Source organism: Labeo rohita, chromosome 21 (assembly GCF_022985175.1).
Source record: "Labeo rohita strain BAU-BD-2019 chromosome 21, IGBB_LRoh.1.0, whole genome shotgun sequence".
In the NCBI taxonomy this organism is placed as follows: Eukaryota; Metazoa; Chordata; class Actinopteri; order Cypriniformes; family Cyprinidae; genus Labeo; species Labeo rohita.
In genome coordinates, this window is record NC_066889.1 from 15,665,251 (window position 1) to 15,687,860 (window position 22,610).

The 22,610-nt window shown below is 40.0% G+C and overlaps 1 protein-coding gene across 9 annotated transcripts in view; it reads left to right on the forward strand.

Moving 5' to 3' along the window:
- Window positions 1–22,610, forward strand: part of ncam1a (neural cell adhesion molecule 1a) — a 297,217-nt gene that overhangs the window by 177,402 nt on the left and 97,205 nt on the right. The gene's annotated exons all lie outside the window — the stretch shown is intronic.

Consider the following 22,610-nt stretch of genomic DNA (forward strand, 5'->3'; position numbering starts at 1 on the left):
GTGTTTATTTTTCTCAATCATGCACTGTCCAAAGAATAAGACTCCGTCAGAAGAACTCCCTTAATTGTGATATTTAGAATTCAACCATAATCAATTTTTTAACAATGATTTAAATCTTTAATGGTGCACATTTTCTAGCTCAGCTGATGCCGCGGGCAGATTGTCAGATAGAACATGATGCTGTTGAAAGCTGGAGTATCTCTGGCAAACATAATGAAAGCCTTTGAAAATGACCCAAGTGCTCTTCAGTGATGAGGCCTCTGACAGACTGCTCTGCATGCATGAACCTGGCTGCCTATCCGCAGCTCGTGTCAGATGTGTGTTTTCACCCAGAGGCAGCCAGAGGTTCTTTACATGCGTTTTATCTGTTCTGAACCCTTTAAACAGCACCTTGCTCTGAGGCTCTGTAAACTATGTCCTGTAAACCCAACCTCGGTAAACCCAGCCCTGTGCTCTGCCTCATTAAGAAACCATTAGAAGGACACTCTCCGGCCAAGGGATTTATGGGGTATTTTCCGTAAGTGAAATTGCAGCCTTGTGCGTCAGCGGTGAGCCCAGACATGGTGGTGGAATGTCTGAGTTCGATCCACACTTCCTGACAAAGGAGAAGGGCATCAGTATTCCAGGTGTCTGCCCACATCAAAGGGAATTCAGCGGAGCAGGGAGCTGTTTGATTAGCCGGCATCGATACAGCTTAAGATTTTAGCCTGCTTAAGACAGCTGACAGCGAAACAGGATTTCTTGTCTCCTTCTAAGTGTTTTACTAGTCTTCTCATGTCCGAGTTTGCAACGGTTTGTGTCTGCTGAAATTTTTACTGATAGGAAGAGTGTTCCCAATAGTGTGTAAGGCTCAGCAGTTTAGCTTGTGAAATTATAGATCCGAATGTTGTCAGGAACCCCATAAAAGACCTATTTTATATTAAGATAAACTAGGAGTGCCACTTAAAAAAAAGAATCAGTTATCGATTCATTAATTAAAAAAAATAAAATAAAATGTTAATTTGAATGAATATTCACTTTGCAAATTGGCAAATAAATCATCCTAAGGAATAGTTCACTTAAAAATGAAAACTTGCTGAAAATGTTCTCACCCTCAGCCTATACAAGATGTAGATGAATTTGTTTTCTTCATCAGAACAGGTGACATTTGCTCGCCAATGGATCCACTGTAGTGAATGGGTGCCGTCAGAATGAGAGTCCAAACTGCTGCAGGAACATCACAGGAACTTCACAAGACGTTATTTGATGGACTAGAGTCATGTGATTTTACTTGTGGATTATTGTGATATTTCTATAAGATGTTTGGATTCTGATGGCACCCATTCACTGCAGAGGATCCACTGATGAAGTACTGTAATGCAAAAGTTCTCCAAATCTGTTCTGATGTTAAAAACAAACTGATTTACAATTAAAATGGCTGAACAGTAAGTAAATTTTCATCAAATTTTAATTTTTAGGTGAACTATTACTTCAGATATAGTATAAAATAATAAATTAATAGTCATATTTAAAACTATATTTAATTTGTTTTAAATCTTATTTAAATGTAACAATAAAATAATACATTAAACACATTAATACAACTTTAAATTGTTTTTTTTAAGCATTTGCTAGTTGTTTTTAAATTCTTAAAAATTAAAAAGTTAATTTACTGCTCCCATGTGTTAAAAGTCCAGTGGCATTTCTGATTATTAAAAGAAAAGCAATTTGCAAATGTTATTTTTTTTAAATACAATGCCAGTTTTGCATTCAAAATTTGTTCATAAGAGCAATATCCTCCTGTGACCCAAATTAAAGTCCTTGCTTGAGGTCTTTTGCCTGTGTATTTTCTTGTCTTATCTACACTGTTCTGTAATGAAAGGCCCAAAAATATTTAAAACATTTATTTTTGCATAATCAAATATTAATTAAATTAAGTTTTATTTTCTCCATTTGAAAAGTGAGTAATTACTGCATTCTTTTCTTAAGTGGCTCTCTTACTTCTCCATAACTGTAAGCTCAGGAGTGTCAGCATTGTTAAGGAAGAAGCAATGTCACTCTTCCTGGCTCTCATAGGCCTCAGAGGAAATCAAACTGGGGCAGGTTTACCAGTATCAGACACGGATGCCCCCAGACAGCCGTGAGAATGAAGCTCAACTAGCATTCTCTTCCACTCGCAGCACCAATCATAAAGAATAAAGCTCAAATCTGTTTCCCTGGCTCATCATTAAGAGTCCTGGGCAGGGCTGAGGATAGAATGGGAGCTGCAAATTCTTATCTAGCAGTGATCTAACCTCTAGCGGAGACCCTAAGGAGGTTTTGGTATTTTAAAAACAGACATTTCTGTCCAGCCCTTTGTGAGGTCCCTAATCTGCACTGTTTCTCCATAAGCGAAATGAAGACCGGTAGCCACATAATTGCTTCCACATTTTAATGAGAGTCATTTATTTTCGTATCATCCTTGAAAAATAAACTGCTGCCTTACTGGAGTAGTTCTTCCAGAAATGAGTTTTTGGATCCAAATCCAAAGCTCGGTCGCCTTTATAGTACTGCAGATGACTTCACAACATACAGGACTTCCAATGTAGGTTTTTCTTGGTTCTCTTTACAAGCTCTTGCTGAATGATTCTTTGGTTGTGATTCTGACTACGCTGATTGCACTGTATGTTTGTGATTTATTAAAAAGAACTTGTTCAAAAGAATCACTTGGATGTGATTCTGGCTACACTGGTTGTGCTGTGTGTTTCTGATTCACTAAAAAGAAGCCGTTCAAAAGAGTCATTTCTTTATGATTCGGACTACACTGATTATGCTCTATGTTTTGATTCACTGGAAGGAATCAACTCAAAAGAGTAATTCGTTTGGAATTCTGACTCCACTGGTTATGCTGTATGTTTTTGATTCACTCAATAGAATCAGCTCAAAAGAGTCATTTGTTTGTGATTGTGACCACACTGGTTGCAATGTATTTTTTGATTCACTGAAAAGAACCAGCTCAAAAGAGTCATTCGTTTGTGATTCTGACTACACTGGCTGTGCTGTATTTTTTGATTCACTAAAAAGAACTAGCTCAAAAGAATAATTTGTTTCTGATTATGACTATACTGGTTGTTAGGTCTGTTTTTTGATTCACAAATAGAATCAACTCAACAGAGTCATTTGTTTGTGAATGTGACTACACTGGTTGTGCTGTATGTCTTTGATTCACTACTCAAGTCATTTGTTTGTGATTGTGACCCTACTGGTGCACTGTATTTTTATTTATTTATTTTTTTTAATGTTCTATGTATGTTTTTGATTCACTAAAAATAACCGGCTCGAAAGAATCATTTGTTTGTAATTCTGACTACACTGACTGCGCTGTATATTTTAAATCACTGAAAAGAACTAGCTTAAAAGAGTCATTTGTTTGTGATTTTGACAGCACTGGTTGTGCTGTATGTTTTTGATTCACTAAACAGAATCAACTCAAAAGAGTCATTTGTTTGTGATTGTGACCCCACTGTGGTTGAGCTGTATTTTTTATTTATTTTTTGATTTTTTGATTCACTGAAAAGAACCAGCTCAATAGTCTTTTGTTTGGATTTCTGACTCCCCTGGTTGTGCTGTACGTTTCTGATTCGCTAAAAAGAATCAGCTCAAAAGAATCATTTATTTCTGATTGTGACTACACTGGTTGCGCTGTATTTTTTTTGGTTCACTGAAAAGAATCTTCTCAAAAGAGTCATTTGTTTGCGATTGTGACCCCACTGGATGAGCTGTATTTTTTTGATCCACTAAAAATAACCAGTATAAAAGAGTCATTTGTTTGGAATTCTGATTCAACTGGTTGTGCTGTATGTTTTTGATTCACTAAATAAAATCAACTCAAAAGAGTTATTTATTTGTGATTCTGACTGCACTGGCAGCGCTGTATTTTTTGATTCACTGAAGAGAACTAGCTCAAAAGAGTCATTCATTTTTAATTGTGACAACAATGGTTGTGCTGTATGTTTTTGATTCACTAATTAGAAGCAACTCAAAAGAGTCATTTGTAAGTAATTGTGACCCCACTGGTTGCAATGGTTTTTTTGTTTGTTTGTTTGTTTTTGAATCTCTGAAAAGAACTAGTTCAAAAGAGTCATTCGTTCATGATTGTGACAACATTGGTTGTGCTGTATGTTTTTGATTCACTAATTAGAATCAACACAAAAGAGTCATTTGTTTGTGATTGTGACCCTACTGGTTGCACTGTATATTTATTTTAATGTTTTTTGATTTACTGAAAAGAACCAGCTCAAAAGAGTCATTCGTTTGTGATTCTGACTGCACTGGCAGCGCTGTATTTTTTGATTCACTGAAAAGAACTAGCTCAAAAGAGTCATTCATTTGTGATTGTGACCCCACTGGTTTCACTGTATGTTTTTGATTTACTGAAAAGAACCAGCTCAAAAGAGTCATTCGTATGTGATTCTGACTACACTGGTTTTTGATTGTGCTGTATGTTTTTGATTCACAAAATTGAATCAACTCAAAAGAGTCATTTGTTTCTGATTGTTACCACACTGGTTGTGCTGTATTTATTGGTTTACTGAAAATAACCAGCTCAAAAGAATCACTTGTTTGTGATCCTGACTACATTGGTTGCACTGTATTTTTTTATTCACTAAAAAGATCCAGCTCAAACGAGTTATTTGTTTGTAAACTGAACTACACTGTATGCCATAACATCTACGAGCACACCGTAATAGAAATATGTGTTTTCTTGCCATTATGCCACTGTACTCGCCTTTATCTCATTACATTCTCTTTGGACTGCAATTTCGGATTTTATGACTCAATATAGAGATCCCTGAAATGCAGGTCACGATTAATAGGAAAGTCGATATTTTTACACAGCCCATTTTGTGTTCTATACTACTATCTATATAAGCAGAGTGTGCTTATGGGGGTCAGAGCGGGTCACGGTGTGTTTACAGTAGTTGGCCGGATTCCATCCAGCAAGTCTGGATAGTAATTAGCCCGGGACAGACTGCAGCGTCAGACACCCCAGCACCCTTCAATCCCCCACCACACGGCTTAGTAAGGATTACCGGACATACCATCACTCTGCCCGGCGCTCCTCTGTCTTCATGGGCGCTGAGGGACATGGAGAGACCACGGTCCACAGCGCAAACAAATTACACGCTCAGCTAAATGGCATGCTGGGTATTTATCTGCAGGAGAGACACTCTCAGCGGGGTTCACTAGGAGTTTGGTTTGGAGGAACCGTTGAGTTCTCAATGCAAACAGACGGTCGTTTTGTTAGTTAAAGTTGTAGTTAGCTTCTGGAACTGACGCTATGAGACCAGACGTGTGCTGCTGGCTATTGAAGTGGTACCGAAAGCTGGGAATTGTCCTACACTGGCTGATCTCCAAAGGAGGAGTTTTCTGCCTCAGCTGGCTCGATGCGATGAGCTTGTTCGGTACATTGCAGTTGTCTTTGCGCAGATCAAACGCCTTTTCAATCTGACAGGGCCATTTTCTAGCTATCCCAGTCCCTTGGCATGATTCCTTTTCGAATTAACTTTGAGAATAAGCAGCAAAGCCTTGCTAATGTGGAGCTACTGTACAAGAAGAGCAGGTTTGTGAGGGGGATTCATAAGGATGGCTAATCTTCTGCCAGTGCTGCACCAGAGCACCTGTTCTCAATGACTTTCAACAGTAAGTCAATTAACTCTAATTACAGCTTGTGGCTCAAGGCCCCACAGTGAGAGGCAAGACATCAGGACGATCTGTAGCCACACACTCAACCCTGAGACATTGTCTTCTCCCCAGCAACCTGCATCCAACCACCCACCTCATAAACATCATCCTCTTCTGTTTAATTAAGACCGCTCCTACTGATATCACACCTCGAGCGCACTGCGTCTGGCTTGCTCATTCTGCTCATTCATGACTGAGGTGTGCTGTACATTTGAAATCTGTTCTATTTTATCTTGAAGGAGTAGTTCACCAAGAAATTAAAATTGTCATTAAATCACCATTAATTTTTAAAATGTAGATTGATACTAACAAGCAGTTCATTGCATAAGTAAATAATGACAGTGTAATTTTAATAATTACATGTAAAAACACTAAAAATTTAGTCTTTAGCAAATCTCAAAATAAATATATATATTTTTAGATTGTACGTTATAATTTTGTAATGTTAGAATTTATATTAATAGTTTAAAATGATGTTACTTATTCAGTGTTTTTATTTTAGAAATGTAGAAATATTTTTATTATTTTCTTTTTGTAGAATTTTGAAAATAATTAAGTAAAAATATTGTGATCCACGGAAAAATATTAGCATAAAGAATTGTCTTTTTTTTTTCAAATGTGACAAAATAACATTGTAATAACAAAAATGGCATTGTTTATTTTTATTATTAAAATAATAACTATTATTGTTATAAAATAATAATAATAGTAATAATAATAATAATAATTAACACCATCATTATCTATGTATAATATGATAATAATAATAATAATTATTATTATAATTATTATTATTATTTGTAATTAAAATAATAATAATTATTATTATTGTTATATTATTAACATCATTGTTTATTTAAAATTAATATAAGTATTATTATTATTACTATTATTTTTATTAACATTGTCATTTGTTATTTATTTATTATATTTATAATTAATATAATAATAGTTATTATTATTATTATTATTATAACATCATTATTTATTCTAATATAATAATTGTTAGTAGTAATTAATAAAGTTATTATTAGTAGTATTGTTATTGTTGATGCTATTATTATTAACATAATTATTATAATTATAATTATTGTTTTTTATTATTATTTCCATCATAATAATAATAATCCATCATTAAATATTTTATTTATAATTTATTTAATATTATGATAATAATAATTATTAACATCATTATTATGTTTATACTTAATATATTATTATTATTATTTACTTATGTATAATTAATAATAATTATTAATATAATTGTTATTATTATTTATTTATAATTAATATAATAATATTTATTATTAACATTATTATTATTATTTCTTTTTCATTATTATTCATTTGATTAGTATTATTTTTTATAATTAATATAATAATAATTGTTGTTGTTGTTATTATTATTAATTATGTAAAATTCATATTGCTGGTGTCTGTATTACTTTCTTATTATTTGTTTATTATTCATGTAAATAAATGCACAAAAATAATATTTCTTTATTTTTGCTCACTTTTGTTTTTCCTTTAAATACCATCAGTTACAAAGCAATTATAGTTATTACACATCTAATTAAAAATATACGTTGCAGTAAAAAGAATAAGTGAAATAAAATTGTTATTTTTATTTTTTATTATTATTTATTTATACAAATGAATACACACATTTATTGCATTTCTAAACCTTTATATGTCTATATTTTATATATTCTTTCTTTCTTTCTTTGGGTGAACTGCTGCTTTAAAGAAAAACGGAGAGAGCGAGGGAGATTGGATTTCTGCCTTGTCATTGATATGTGCAATCTCCAGTCAGAGAGCGAGTTCTATCTTTCTGATGTTTAGTCACCCATATCTGCATTAAGCACAATTAGTATCCTGCAGGCAGTGCTCAGTCTCTGCGTGGTGGGAGGTGGCTCCTCCAGTTTCGAGCTGACACCGCAGACCGCCGGGCATCTGCACCATTAAAGGTAATAACATATGTAAATGAAATGAACTTGTTTTTGGCAAGGGATATTCAAGTCATTTGAATTTGTCTTAGTCACACGTCGTGGCAGCCTCCGAGCGAGTGGTCTAATTTATCTTCCCCAAGACGTGCCATGATTAAAAAGCACATTTCACTCCACACTTACAGTTATTGTGATGGTGGCAGTAGCCACTCATTGCAATGGTACACGCTTACTGATGCTAACATATAACGGCTTACTGACAAGTAAAACTAACAAATAAGTGCTGATGGTTTTCTCAAGATGAGAACCTCAACATAACTATTTCTATAAGCAGCTGATGTTTTGAGCAGAAAGTGAGGACGCAGCTGATTTTAGCTCTTCTCTGTGTTTTCAACCCCCCCTCATCAAAACGTTCTGGTGTGGCAGATTGTAGACTCTGAGGTAAACGCTCACTGCTTTGATTGGCTAATAGTTGTGTATGTTTGACAGCCTACATCCTTCATAGAAGGACTCATAAACAACTCAGTAAATATCAAACAATCTGTAATAACAGACAAAGCAATTGTGACCGCCACCTGCTTTTAAGCTGCATTGAAACTTCAGTTTGGACCTTCAACCCATTGGCTCCCACTGAAGTCCACTATATGCAGAAAAATCCTGGAATGTTTTCCTCAAAAACCTTAATTTCTTCTCGACTGAAGAAAGAAAGACATGAACATCTTAAAAGACATGGGGTGAGTAAATTATCAGGATTTTTTTTTATTCAGGAGTGAACTAATCCTTTAATCCTAATACAGTGCATAACAGACAACTCGAAAAGTCATTGGGCCTGTTACGAATAATATGGTATGTAGAGTCAAGGTTAAGAACCACTGCTCTAAAGAAAAAATGCCGTTTGCACCATCGCAAGTATATAATTCTTTGACCTGTCAATGTTTAAAACCCAAGCATCTTGTCTGTTTATCTGTGTACAGCTCAAATGTATCAAAGTCAATCTTTAAGTGGGAGCAGCAGGTCAGCACAGACGGCTTTATCTACTTCATGGTCCTTGAGACAGATGCTTTGCTGTTGTTCCTCAGTCATGCACTTTGGTTGCTACTTTGTAGTCTACCATCACCTCTGGCAGAGCATTTACACATACTTCTGAGGCGAAGGTCGGCAGTACTGCTTTTTCTAGATCACAGCTGTTTTATTTATGCTGCCCTCTGGTGTAGTCGCGTTTTGATCCCAGGATAAACAGAAAATCTCCCCAAAAGAAGACATTTCAAGTATATCATGTAGCCCTCTTAGATAAAAATAGAGCATTCTTAAGAGTGGATTATACATGTTGTATTCTTTGTCAACATCTGTAGATGTTGGCTTTGCACTGTCTGCTTGGGTTCATGTGTAAGAGTCTGTAATCCTATTAGCTTTATGAAATGTGGCATTACATATATAAGCTTTCCCATCAACACTTGTGAACTTCTCAAAGTGAAGCTCAACATCTCAAATAATTAGTTTCATGTCCAAAGCTTTGTTTATTCAATTGTCTGTCTCACGCAGACAATCAGAGTAAATCAGAGTTAATGCCCATCTGTTGGTAGCGTGGACCTTTCTAACAGATTGTAAATTCTGTCAGCGGTTTCCTTTACGTTGGGCGCTTCTGCTTTGATTCAAGGATTAATTATTTGGGATGAGCTTCTGAAAATAGTTTGGATGGTGCCAGTAGAAGTTGTAGGCGTTCATAGTTGTTATTTGAATGGAGCTGCTGTTGTTGTTCATTCTTGTTGCTCTTAATAAGCCGATGTTTTTTTTAAACTTTGAGGGATGGAATTTCCCTATATTTTAGGAAAGTGGGAGGTTAATGCTAGTCACTTCGTTCCTGAATTTCTCTGGATCACAGGGTGTTAAAATAGAACCTCAGAGCTATTCTACCATCTGTTCTTACAATATGGTGCCATGTAACCTTGAGAAAATCGCAAAACAGTTGGCTATGCTTCTTTTCCCTAAGCTGTTATTACTTTTTGTAATTGCCTTCAAGTCAGTTTTGCTTTAAAATATAAAAATAGTACAAGCTCTTAAGTTAATAGGAGTTTTCACAATCTTTTTTTGGTGCGTGTGAAAGTGTAACCACTACTGAGTCATTACCACCGCTTGTTAGTCTTTTTTCTTGCCTAAAGACAGAAGGTTATTGCTGCATCCTCTGTACATCATGCATGCATAGACTGAGACAAATACTGGAACTGGATCAGTCGGCGCAAACGGACCGGATGATCAGCGTGGTAATGAGGCCATCCATTAACTTTCTCTCACCCCGAATGCCCTCTGTGTTGGCATCTGCTGGAAAAGTTCCACCTAGAGGGCATCCCAGGCCCTCCAGTTTCCATAGTAACTCGCCGAGGGTGGTGCATGAAGTTTTTGGAGTTCAAAGTTGACGTGAGACCCCAGAGATGCTGGTTCTCTTCATTGGCTGGGTTGGGTAAGAAGTGAAATATTAAGCTGAACCAGCTGTTCTCCGTGGAGTTCCTATGTCTCATTTTGTGCCAACCTCAAATTAACCACGCATGCTTTACTGTATCAGAAGGAATAAGAGTTCATGCTCACAATCGTAGTTCGTCACAGAAGTTCTCAGACATGGATGAGCACAAAAAGTTGAAACTGTGAACATGGTCATGAGAGATTAATGCAATGTAATATGATATATTACCTTTTTTTTAACTAATACTGAGCAAATGTGCATTAAATTGACAATAAATACTTTATAATGTTAGAAACAAATCCTGATAAAGATGCATCACAGTTTCTACAAAAATATTAAGCAGTCAATATTGTTTTATTGTATTTTTAATCAAATAAACGCATTGGAGAGCATAAGATACTTTCAAAAACATTAAAAATTATTGCAAACCCCAAGCTTTTGTATATTATGTTATTACTTATGTCTTATGTTATTATTAATGTTTATTGAGCACCAAATCAGCATATTAGAATGATTTTTGAAGAGTCATGTGACACTGAAGACTGGAGTAATGATGCTGAAACGCCATCTTTGGCACCACTTGAATTAAATTTTTAAATATACACTACCAATCAAAAGTTTTTGAACAGTAAGATTTTTTTTATTTGATCCAAAGTGTAGTGTAGTATAAATTTTGAAATATTTTTACTATTTAAAAACTGTTTTCTATTTGAGTATATTTCAAAATATAATTTATTCCTGTGATTTCAAAGCTGAATTTTTAGCATCATTACTCCACTCTTCAGTGTCACATGATCCTTCAGAAATCATTCTAATATTCTGATTTGCTGCTTAGAAAATATGTATTATTATTATTGTCACGAATCTGGTCGGTGTCCCGCTGTCCGCTCACCACCAGATGTCACTCTCGCCCTTTCACACACAGACTGTTGCACCACACCCCGGACTACATTTCCCATCAGCCATTACACTTGACCCACGACCAATCAGCGGCGCTATAAAAGCCCCTGTATTTCGCCGTGCTAACCACGGATTGTTGTATTGTTGTTTGCTAGCGTTTTCCTGTTTCCAAGTTCCTAGTTCCCGTGGTTTTTGACTTCTCGCCTGCATTATCGTTTACGTCTGTCTAGCCGCCTGCCTTGTGGATTATCGCTCTCGTTTCCTGGACTATTCTTTCCTACTGCCTGTGTTATTCCTGTTTGCTCCCGTCTCGACCTTGCCTGTACGACCATGTCTTTGTCTCGCCCAATAAAGAGCTTGCATATGGATCCGCTCGCCTCTCGTCTCGTTCATCCTGTGACAGAACAATCCGTCAACAAGGATCCAGCAGCTCAGGACCCTGCGATACAGATCATGCTCCTCAAGCAAGGTGAGCGATCGGTTGAGGAGTACGTTATGGACTTTCATACATTAACACACCAGACTTCTATGAGTGATCTGTGTTTAATGATCTTTTTCCGTGGAGGGCTCTCTGAACCGTTCGTCTCCTTAATGCCAACACATCAGCCCCATTGGACTATAAGCCAATATCTAAACATTGCACTACATATTAGCGGTTCTTCACTTACTGTGGATGTTGCGGAGAAGCAACGCGATATCGCGCCAGCGCCGGCGCCCGTTCACAAGATGGCGGCCGCGCGGAGCGCGTTCATACCCTGGCGGCGACAACGGAGCCCGTGCGCAAAATGGCGGCGACTGCGATGCCCGTTCGCAAGATGGCGGCGGCGCCAGTGCGCGCTCACCAGATGGCGGCGATAACGGAGCTCCGTCATTTCACAGCTGCCTTTCCTGAGTCAAGTCAAGTTGCAGCTGTGTTTCCCGAGTCAAGTCAAGTTTCCAAGTCGAGTCAAGTTGCAGCTGTGTTTCCTGAGTCAAGTCAAGTCTCCAAGTTAAGTCAAGCTGCAGCTGTTTTCCCGAGTCAAGTCAAGTTGTTATGTCAAGTCAAGCTACTACTGTGGTTCCTGTGTCAAGTCAAGTTACAGCCATCATTCCCGAGCCAAGCACTGTCAAGATGGCCGCCACGCCAGAGCCACTGCACAAGATGGCCGCCACGCCAGAGCCACAGCACAAGATGGCTGCCACGTCAGAGCCACTGCACAAGATGGCTGCCACATCAGAGCCACTGCACAAGATGGCTGCCACGCCAGAGCTACTGCACAAGATGGCTGCCACGCCAGAGCCACTGCACAAGATGGCTGCCAAGCCAGTGCCAGCTAACGCCATGTCAGCCAAGCCACAGCCTGCTCAGGCCATCTCAGTCAAGCCACAGCCTGTTCACGTTGTGTTTTCTGCTCCTGAGTCTGCACCCATCAGGGCCGGCCTTCCTGAAGCGGTTCCCGAGTCAAGCAAAGTCACAGCCGTGGTTCCTGAGTCAAGTCACGTCCCGCCTGACATCCCAAGATCGCGGCCTATCATGATGGCACATGTGCTGGATTCACCCCTGATGGCTGTACGGGCAGCTAAAATGGCGCTCCTTCACGTCGCGGCTGCTACCCCAGGGTCAAGTCAAGCTTCCAAGTCCGGTCAAACAACAGAGTCAAGTCAAACCAAAGCTCTTGTTCTCCACGAGTCAAGCCAAGTCACAGCTGTTCCTCATGAGTTAAGTCACGTCACAGCTGTCGTCCCTGAGCCAAGTCACGTTACAGCTGTTATTCCTGAAGCAAGCCAGGCCTCTGCAGATCCTCGTGAGTCAAGCCTAGTTGTCAGGTCCTGTCATAATGCAGCTTCCGTCTCCAGTCAAGCTTCAGCGCTTCAGCCAGTCAAGCTTCAGCGTCCAGTCAAGCTTCAGCGTCCAGTCAAGCTTCCAAGTCCCGTCAAGCTTCCAAGTCCAGTCAAGCTTCCAAGTCCAGTCAAGCTTCCAAGTCCAGTCAAGCTTCCAAGTCCAGTCAAGCTTCCAAGTCGAGCAATGTCAAGGCGGCTGTTCCAGAGTCAGGCCACGCCCCGCCTGACGGCCCAGAGTCAAGCCACGCCCCGCCTGACGGCCCAGAGTCAAGCCACGCCCCGCCTGACGGCTCAGAGTCAAGCCACGCTCCGCCTGACGGCCCAGACTCAAGCCACGCCCCGCCTGACGGCCCAGACTCAAGCCACGCCCCGCCTGACGGCCCAGACTCAAGCCACGTCTCGTCTGGCCACCCAGAGCCTTACCATGACCCGTCTGACGGCCCAGAGTCAGGTCATGCCCAGTCCCCAAGTCAAGTCACACCAGACCCCAAGTCAAGTCACATCTCGTCTGACATCCCAAGACCACAGCCTATCGGGATAGCCAGCGCCCTGGACCCACCACAACCTCCCGCTGCTGCTCTACCCTTAATGGCTATTGCCATCTGGTGTGTGTGGGCTGCACATTGTGCTTCTGGGGTCACGTCTGCTCCCAAGCCTGCTCCAGAACTCCTGTCCAAGCACAAGCCTACTCCAGAGCCCCCGCCAGTTGGAGAGGCCGCGCCAATGCCTCCTGAGGTGTCAGCTTCGGCTGTGGATCCTCCCGTGGAGGCGGCGTCCCCCTACAGACTCTCTGCCTCTCCCCATATTCTCTCTACCTCCTCTGTCTCTGCTGTTTCCAGGTCCCAGGCCATAACGCGGTTTCCTGCTCCGCCCCAGCTCCCGTCTGGTCACAAGCCTGCTCCAGAGCTCCCGCCTAGTCACAAGCCAGCCCCAGAGTTTTCGCCTGGTCACAAGCCTGTTCCAGAGTGCCACTTGGTCGGAGAAGCTGCGCCAATACCTCCAGAGGTGTCAGCCATGGCTGTGGATCCTCCCTTGGAGGTGGCGTCCCCCTACAAGCTCTCTGCTTCTCTCCCTTCTCTGTTTGTCTCCTCTGTCTCTGCTTTCCCCAGGTCCCAGATCGTAAAGCGGGGTCCTGTTCCGCCCCGGAGGGCCGCTGCGCCTCCTGTTCCGCCCCGGAGGGCCGCTCCGCCTCCTGTTCCGCCCCGGAGGGCCGCTCCGCCTCCTGTTCCGCCCGGAGGGCCGCTCCGCCTCCTGTTCCGCCCGGAGGGCGGCCGCCTCCTGTTCCGCCCCGGAGGGCGGCCGCCTCCTGTTCCGCCCCGGAGGGCTGCTCTGCCTCCTGTTCCGCCCTGGAGGATCGCCCCGCCTCCTGTTCCGCCTCGGAGGGCTCGGGCGTCGCCTGTCCCGCCTCCGGTTCCGCCCTGGAGGGCTCCTGCGCCTCCTGCTCTCCCTCCGGCTCCGCCCTGGAGGGCTCCTGCGCCTCCGGCTCCGCCCTGGAGGGCTCCTGCACCCCTGCTCTGCCTCCGGCTCCGCCCTGGAGGGCTCCTGCGCCTTCTGCTCTGCCTCCTGCTCTGCCTCCGGCTCCGCCCTGGAGGGCTCCTGCGCCTCCTGCTCTGCCTCCGGCTCCGCCCTGGAGGGCTCCTGCGCCTCCTGCTCCGCCCTGGAGGGCTCCTGCGCTTCCTGCTCCGCCTCCAGCCCCTCCCTGGAGGGTACCTGCTCTGTCGGTTCTGCCTCAATCACCGGGTCCTCCGCAGGGACCTGGTCCTCCAGCCCTCGCCCTGTCTCACTCCCGCCCCACCGCTCCCTGGACTGTTACTCTGTTGGAGCGTCTGGAAGCCGCTCCTGGGGGGGGCTATGTCACGAATCTGGTCGGTGTCCCGCTGTCCGCTCACCACCAGATGTCACTCTCGCCCTTTCACACACAGACTGTTGCACCACACCCCGGACTACATTTCCCATCAGCCATTACACTTGACCCACGACCAATCAGCGGCGCTATAAAAGCCCCTGTATTTCGCCGTGCTAACCACGGATTGTTGTATTGTTGTTTGCTAGCGTTTTCCTGTTTCCAAGTTCCTAGTTCCCGTGGTTTTTGACTTCTCGCCTGCATTATCGTTTACGTCTGTCTAGCCGCCTGCCTTGTGGATTATCGCTCTCGTTTCCTGGACTATTCTTTCCTACTGCCTGTGTTATTCCTGTTTGCTCCCGTCTCGACCTTGCCTGTACGACCATGTCTTTGTCTCGCCCAATAAAGAGCTTGCATATGGATCCGCTCGCCTCTCGTCTCGTTCATCCTGTGACAATTATTATGTTAAACAGCTGAGTAGATTTTTTTTCAGGTTTCTGATGAATAGAAAGTTCAAATAATCAGCATTTATCTGATATAGAAATCTTTTTTAACATTATAAATATCTTTATCATCATTTTTGATCAATTTAAAGCATCCTTGCTAAATAAATATATTAATTTATATCATTTCTTTTTATTTCAAAAAATACTATAATAAAAAAATACCCAACTGTATTAATTATTGATAATAATAATAATAAATCTTTCTTGAACAGAAAATCAGCATATTGGAATGATTTCTGAACAATTGTGTGACTAGAGTAATGATGCTGAAAATTTAGCTTTGATCACATGAATGAATTAAATTTTAAAATATATTCAAATAGAAAGCATTTATTTTAAATAGTAAAAATATTTCACAATATTACTGCTATTGTTGTATTTTGGATCAAATATATGCAGGCTTGGTGAGCAGAAGATAATCTTTAAAAAAATTAAAAATCTTACTGTTCAAAAACTTTTGACTGGTAGTGTATCAAAATAGAAAACAGTCTAAAATGGTAATAATAAAATTGTAATAATATTTCACAAAAATACTGTTTTATTGTATTATTGAAACAAATGCAACACTGAGCATAAGAGACTTTCAAAATCAATACAGACCTCAAACGTTTTGTATGTATTTTTATGTTTCTTAAAAAAAAATCTTTCAGCAAGATCAACCAGGTGTGTGTCTTTTTGAATGATTCCTTAAAAGAAAATTAGTTCATTAGAGTAATTAGTTTGTGACTGGGCTGAATCACATTCTGTTACAGGCGGCATTTGATGATTAAATGGTTAATTTAGATTATGTAGCTGTCACTTCGATCGGCCTGTTTAACTAAACATAAGCTTAGGGACATGTCGGGGTTAAAACAGACACTTAAAAGGTGTCTACCCATAATTCATGAAGATTACCAAACCATTAATCACTGACAACCTGCGACCAAACCTGAATGGGGAAGTAGATTCATGTTCCAAGTCTCAGATGCACCTCAGCTAGATGCATGCCAGATAAAATCATGTCAAAGTGGAAACTCAGCAACTCCATGCTTTGTACCAGGTGTGTGTGTGAATGTGTTTCAGTTAGTCTTAAATCTGCTCAGAAGGAATGACATTGTACATATCGGAGTTTGCCCATGCTCTTTCATCTTGCCTTCATACTCCTTCTGACGCTGCATTTCAAAGTACCTTACATTCCTGCCACAGAATGGTAAAAATAAACTTGCCGTCAGGAAAGTTTGTCAGTGGGAGAATCTCTTTAATCTGGCCCACAAAAATTTAAGCTGACACCCAATGTCAGGCACACGTCAACATGGGGACAGCTCATCTCCTCGAAGCCTTTACGAAGCCTTCGCGAAGCCTCGTGATTAATAGTCATGTGTTTTGCCAACATCAGTGTCTCTGCCTCCGTTACACAAGGATTAATACACCATCACGCCGGTCTGATGGCATGTTTCACCAGAGTACGGAGATGAATTGCCACAGCTGCGTATTTGCATGAATATAGTGATTTAATGTAGAGGATGTAGCTTTGTGTCAGATGTAAACACATGGATTGGTAACACATCAATGAACTTGGGAAAATGCAGAGCTGTTTTCATTAACCGTCAAAGACTAATACATACATTTCATAGAAAACCTGACATCTAATATATGCGTGATTTTACTAGCAAAAAATATGACTGTAAATCAAAAAAAAATAGGATTGCATGTAGATATACAATGTAGTATATCTTAAGCCAGCTAGTCTATATTCAAGAAGCTACATTTGATATATTCAGGCTCATTGTGTGCTCTTTCTGCCTTCTGCATTTGACTCATGTAGAAAGCTATGCATTTGCATTCTCATTCATCTCAATGGCAGCTGCTTTGCAGCGCTATGCTAACTAGCAAACACACAGACAAACACTGAGAGTTTCCTCAGAGTTTTAGCATATTAACTCTCCTCATTTGTGCATTTGTATTGTCATTGTGCTATATGCTATCCATCATATGTTATGCTGATTTGCTAAGCGGCCTGCTGTTATCTGTTCAGTAGAAATGAAGATTACGAGAAAAGCGTATGAAGCATGCTAGAGGAACGTGCTGGCAGCACAGCGAGTTGCCACCTATAAGGCTGAGCTGTTTCGGATTTATTTTGTAATTAGGCTTATCGATTTGCCATCCTATTGTGTTTTACGTGTTCATTTGCCTCCCTTGTGCTCTCAGCAAGGACACAGCGCTGCACTTTTGCTGTATTGACACTCGCTAACCATGGAGTCCAAACATTTGGCTTCATTCAATATACAGCCTCAAGACTGCATTACCAAGTCAGAGAAGTTCAAATAACAATATCATCGCCGTACCGGATTTCTCATGGTCCGCGTTTATTTATTTAGTTCAGCTGTTCAAGGCGCTCTGGTGTTTTTGAGTGGAAATTGAACTATTTCTTAGGCAGAAATGCTTTCAGTGAACAAACAACTTAAGTCGTAGGCAAATTTAATATGTTGGCCCTTTTCTCTGCTGTGTTTCTTTTTTGAGGCTGATTTTTTACACAATACATGGATCAGGATATTGGATTACAATATTTTACTCAGATTAAGTATACACGGAGGCTTTTCGAGCTCAGGGACCAAGTAATATAGCTGGTTGGCTGGATGTGCGCACTTAAGACTTGATTTGGTTTTGAAAAGATTTTTTTTCCGTTTTCGATTTGTGCTGAAAGTGTAAGAGCCTGTCTGGAAATTCATTTCGAGCAAACAAGACAGAACCACTGTTTCCTCCCACAGTACTTTAACGTCAACGAATATCTCTAGTTGCATTTCATATACAGACACAAACAAATGGGGATGCTCGACTGCAAATACTAGAGCAAATACTTCTTTTGTGTGTGTACTTTCTCACATCACCACACATGACACTTTGTATCTTGAAGCTTCATGATGAAGTACTGGGCTGTAGGTCTGTGTTCAAGGTTGTTGAGGTTAGCGGATGTTTTTTGTTGATATTGTACTGCATTGTCCTTATTCTACTTCCAAACTACCCTGTTTTGTTTAAAACCTGACATGCGTATTAAAAGGATAGTTGATCCAAAAATGAAAATTACTCCATGATTTACTCACCCTCAAGCCATCCTAGATGTATATGACTTTCTTCTTTCATGCAAATACAATCGGAGCTACATTATAAAATATCCTGGCTCTTCCAAGCTTTATAATGGCAGTGAGTGGGTGTTGAGATTTTAAAATCCAATAAAGTGCATCCATCCATCATAAAAAGTGCTCTGCACAGCTCTGGGTGTTAATAAAAGCCTTCTGAAGCAAATCAGTGCATTTGTGTCAGAAAAATATTCATATTTAAGACTTTATAAATCGTAATCTCTGGTCGTATACAGTTTTAATAATAATACAGTTCATAATTCCAACAAAATAAGAGAGATTGTACAAAATGCATGTTATTTTTTATTTAGTACTGTCCTGAGTAAGATATTTTACATATAATCCAAAAGACAAAAAATAGCTAAAATTATTAAAATAACCCCTTTCAAAAGTTTGGGACCCTTGGTTCTTAATACTTTGTGTGGTTACCTAGATGATCTATGACTGTTTTTTTTTTTTTGTTTTGTGATGGTTGTTTATGAGTCCTTTGTTTGTCCTGAATAGTTAAACTGAGCACTGTTCTTCATAAAAATCCTCCAGGTCCTGCAGATTCTTCTGTTTTCCAGCATCTTTTGCATATTTGAACCCTTTCCATCAGTGATTGTATGATTTTGAGATTATAAAAGGTTCAAACATTCACTGATGCGCCAGAAGGAAACACGATGCAATAAGAGCCAGGGCTGAAAACTTTCTGAATTTGAAGATCAAGGTAAATTTGTGCTTAATTTGTCTTACGGGAAACCTGCAAGTATCTTCTGTTGCTTCTGAAGGGAAGTACTAAATGAAAAAATATATATATTTCAACAAAATAAGAAAAATTTAGACATCTTCATCCTATTCAGAAGTTTTCACCCCCTGGCTCTTAATACATTGTGTTTCCTTCTGAAACATTAGTGAATGTTTGAACCTTTTTTAATAGCTTTGTTTGAGTCCCTCAGTTGTCCTCAGTGTGAAAAGATGGATCTCAAAATCATACAATCACTGCTGGAAAGGGTTCAAATATGCAAAATATGCTGGCAAACTGAAGAATCTGCAGGACCTAAAGGATTTTTCTGAAGAACAGTGCTCAGTTTAACTGTTCAGAACAAACAAGGGACTCATGAACAACCATCACACAGTATTAAGAAAATCCAAACTTTTGAAAAGGGTTATTTTATTAATTTCAGATATTTTTTACTATTTGTAAACATCTTTTATGTAAAATATCTTACTCAGGACAATACTAAATAAAAGATGTCATGCATTTTGTATGATCTCTTTTATTTTGTTAAAATGATTCACATTTTCACGAATTCTGCAAGGGGTTCACAAACTTTTGCATAAAACTGTGGTATATTTCGATATAAGTCAAGAGGAGACTGTTTTTCCTTTGCTCATGTAAATAAAACTTGTTTTTCGCGAGACTAGCATATTGTCACTGGAGTTTATGCTACGCTTAAATCTAACGTCATCCACTGAAACACCACTCTCTTGTGAACGCAAGTACGACAGTTAATGGAAGCTAGGGATTACGGCTTATAAAGTTTTAATAATGGATATTTTTCTTACACAAACACATCGATTCAATTCAGCAGGCCTTTATTAAGCCCTGGGAGTTGGTGGAGTACTTTCTATGATGGATGGATGCACTATATTGGACTTCAAAATCTCAACACCCATTCACTGCTATTATAAAGCTAGGAGGAGCCAGGACATTTTTTAACATAACTTCAATTGTATTCATCTGAAAGAAGAAAGTCACCTAGGATTGCTTGAGGGTGAGTAAATCATGAAGTAATTTTCATTTTTGGGTGAACTATCCCTTTAAGAATAGATTTATTACACACATACAGTACTGTTCAAGTTTAGTGGACATCCGCTGGTTTAGTTTAGACGTTCTCACTCTCTTAGTTAGCCTTTTCAGCCTTTTATGGGTTACCAAGAATCAAGTGTTGAGCTCTTCAGATAAATTTGACGTATTGAGTGAAGCGTTTTTCTAATTACCCGTGATTGCAGTGTGTATAAACGAGCTCTGAGTTGCAGAATGCTGCTGTGTATAGATCTGTCTCATGTGGTTTGGTTCTAGATCAATCCCTCTCTTGTCACAAGCATTAGGAAACAAAGCATTCCTGTAATTTCTTGACACATTATTGTGTTTATGATTGACAATCTCAGTGACACTGCCTGCAGTGATTTTTCTGACAAGAAACAATCCGATGTTGTTTTTCAACAGGTACAGTTTCCCCTTTAAGATAGACCGGTTTGTCTTCATCTCTTTTCCTTGCAGTGCGATGGCATCCATCGCTCGTGGAGCTAACAGCCATTTGCTGCCTGGGCTCATCTCATTCACCGCAGTTGATGCAGGAAGATGAAATGTATTAGCCTCATATCGGGAAACTAATATGCTATCATTTACAGCATTACGCTCCCCAACTGCACACGAAGGAAAATGTTCAGGGAGCTCCATCAGGTGCCTTCCATTAAACTGGAAAATTGAAGCTTAAGGTACCATTATGATATATCAGTGTAGTTCAGAACCCCCAGGTAATTGTGGGTGGAAAATAAGTTTGAGAGAGGCCTATAATTCACCGTGTTTCTGATAGTGCCGAACCCTAATTGTCATATTTAGTCCGAGAATCAGCCTGCCTAACACTGAGGGTTTTCAATAAGCGCTTGTGACAGTACTTGGGGTTACCATGGCTACGCTTTGCTGCACATCGCTCTTGTACGCCAACACCCCACGCAGCCGTTTCTGTACCGCGGTAAATACTCATCTCCGCCTGCCACATTAATGGAACTGGAAAAGAGCCAACACTATTGACGTGTTGTTATCTTGAGGTCCAAAAATGCACGGCCTTGTGCTCCTCGTACGCCCACTGACAACATCCTTCCCAGGAGTGCGTTTTAATTGGTTGGCAGGCCCAGTCACTGGGGATGTACAGCATATGCTTCTCTTTTTAGCTTTAAGACAGAAGCTATGATTTTATGTAAACTACCTTGGTAATTAGATAGCAAAGAAAAGCTTTCTGCTCAAATGCTTCGGTTGGGATGTGTAGGAGGAACTTCTACAAGTGTGTATGGGTGTAATTTAAGAATGGGTCATGATGGATGATAACCAATTACAGTAGTTGAGGATTCCCACAGACGTAAATATCAGTCGCACGTTTAATAAACCATATAAATCATAATAATGAGCCTTTAAAGGAGAAGTCCACTTCTAGAACAACAATTTACAAATAATTTACTCACCCCCTTATCATCCAAGATGTTCATGTCTGTCTGTCTTTAGTCGTAAAAAAATTATGGTTTTTGAGGAAAACATTTCAGGATTTTTCTCCATATAATGGACTTCAATTGTGCCCCCAATTTTGAACTTCCAAAATGTAGTTTAAATGCAGCTTCACAACTTTTCTCCTACAACTTCAGAATCGTCCGACACGTTGTACCTTTTTGTTTGTAAACAGCGTTTGACTTGCACTTTCTTAGTCTTTGCGCGTTCGCTTTGTAAACACTGGGTCTGTAGTTCCGCCTACATTCGGCGTGACCTTTCGACATGATTCAATAGTACGTAGCGTCATGAACGCGCATGCCAGAACCTGTGCTACACAAGCTTTTGTGCTTAAAAAGTATACACATTTTTATTTTCCGAAAAAAATTAAAGATCGTTTCGCTAGATAAGACCCTTCTTCCTCGGCTGGGATCATTTAGAGCCCTTTGAAGCTGCATTTAAACTACATTTTGGAAGTTCAAAATCGGGGGGCACAATTGAAGTCCATTATATGAAGAAAAATACTGAAATGCTTTCCTCAGAAACCATAATTTCTTTACGACTGAAGACAGAAAGACATGAACATCTTGGATGACAAGTGGGTGAGTAAATTATTTGTGAATTGTTGTTCTGGAAGTGGACTTCTCCTTTAATTGCCTACATAGCCTAATAAGAGCTCAAGCGCACACAAAAAAAGTTTGCCACAGCACACCGGCAGATATAATAATCATGGGTGTTTCCGGGAAAAACAGCAAGGAGACTGCATTAACGTTTTAATAATTTATCGATAAATCAATGCTTTCTTTGATTTTGGCTTAAGACAAGTCGTCAACACTGACTCGTCATCTCCGCAGTAGTGGATGTGCTTACATGTTTCATACAGATGACATAATCTGAGAATATTTGTTTTCCATTTGAATTGGTTCATTTGAAAGTAAACATTTCACTCGAAGTTTCACACTCAAGTTCACAGAGACCGAGAAAGCGCATCATGTTTGCTTTCATTATTTTACAAAAGCGCAACATTTTGTTGTCATTCTGAATGCACACAAATAAACGTAGAGTCTTTA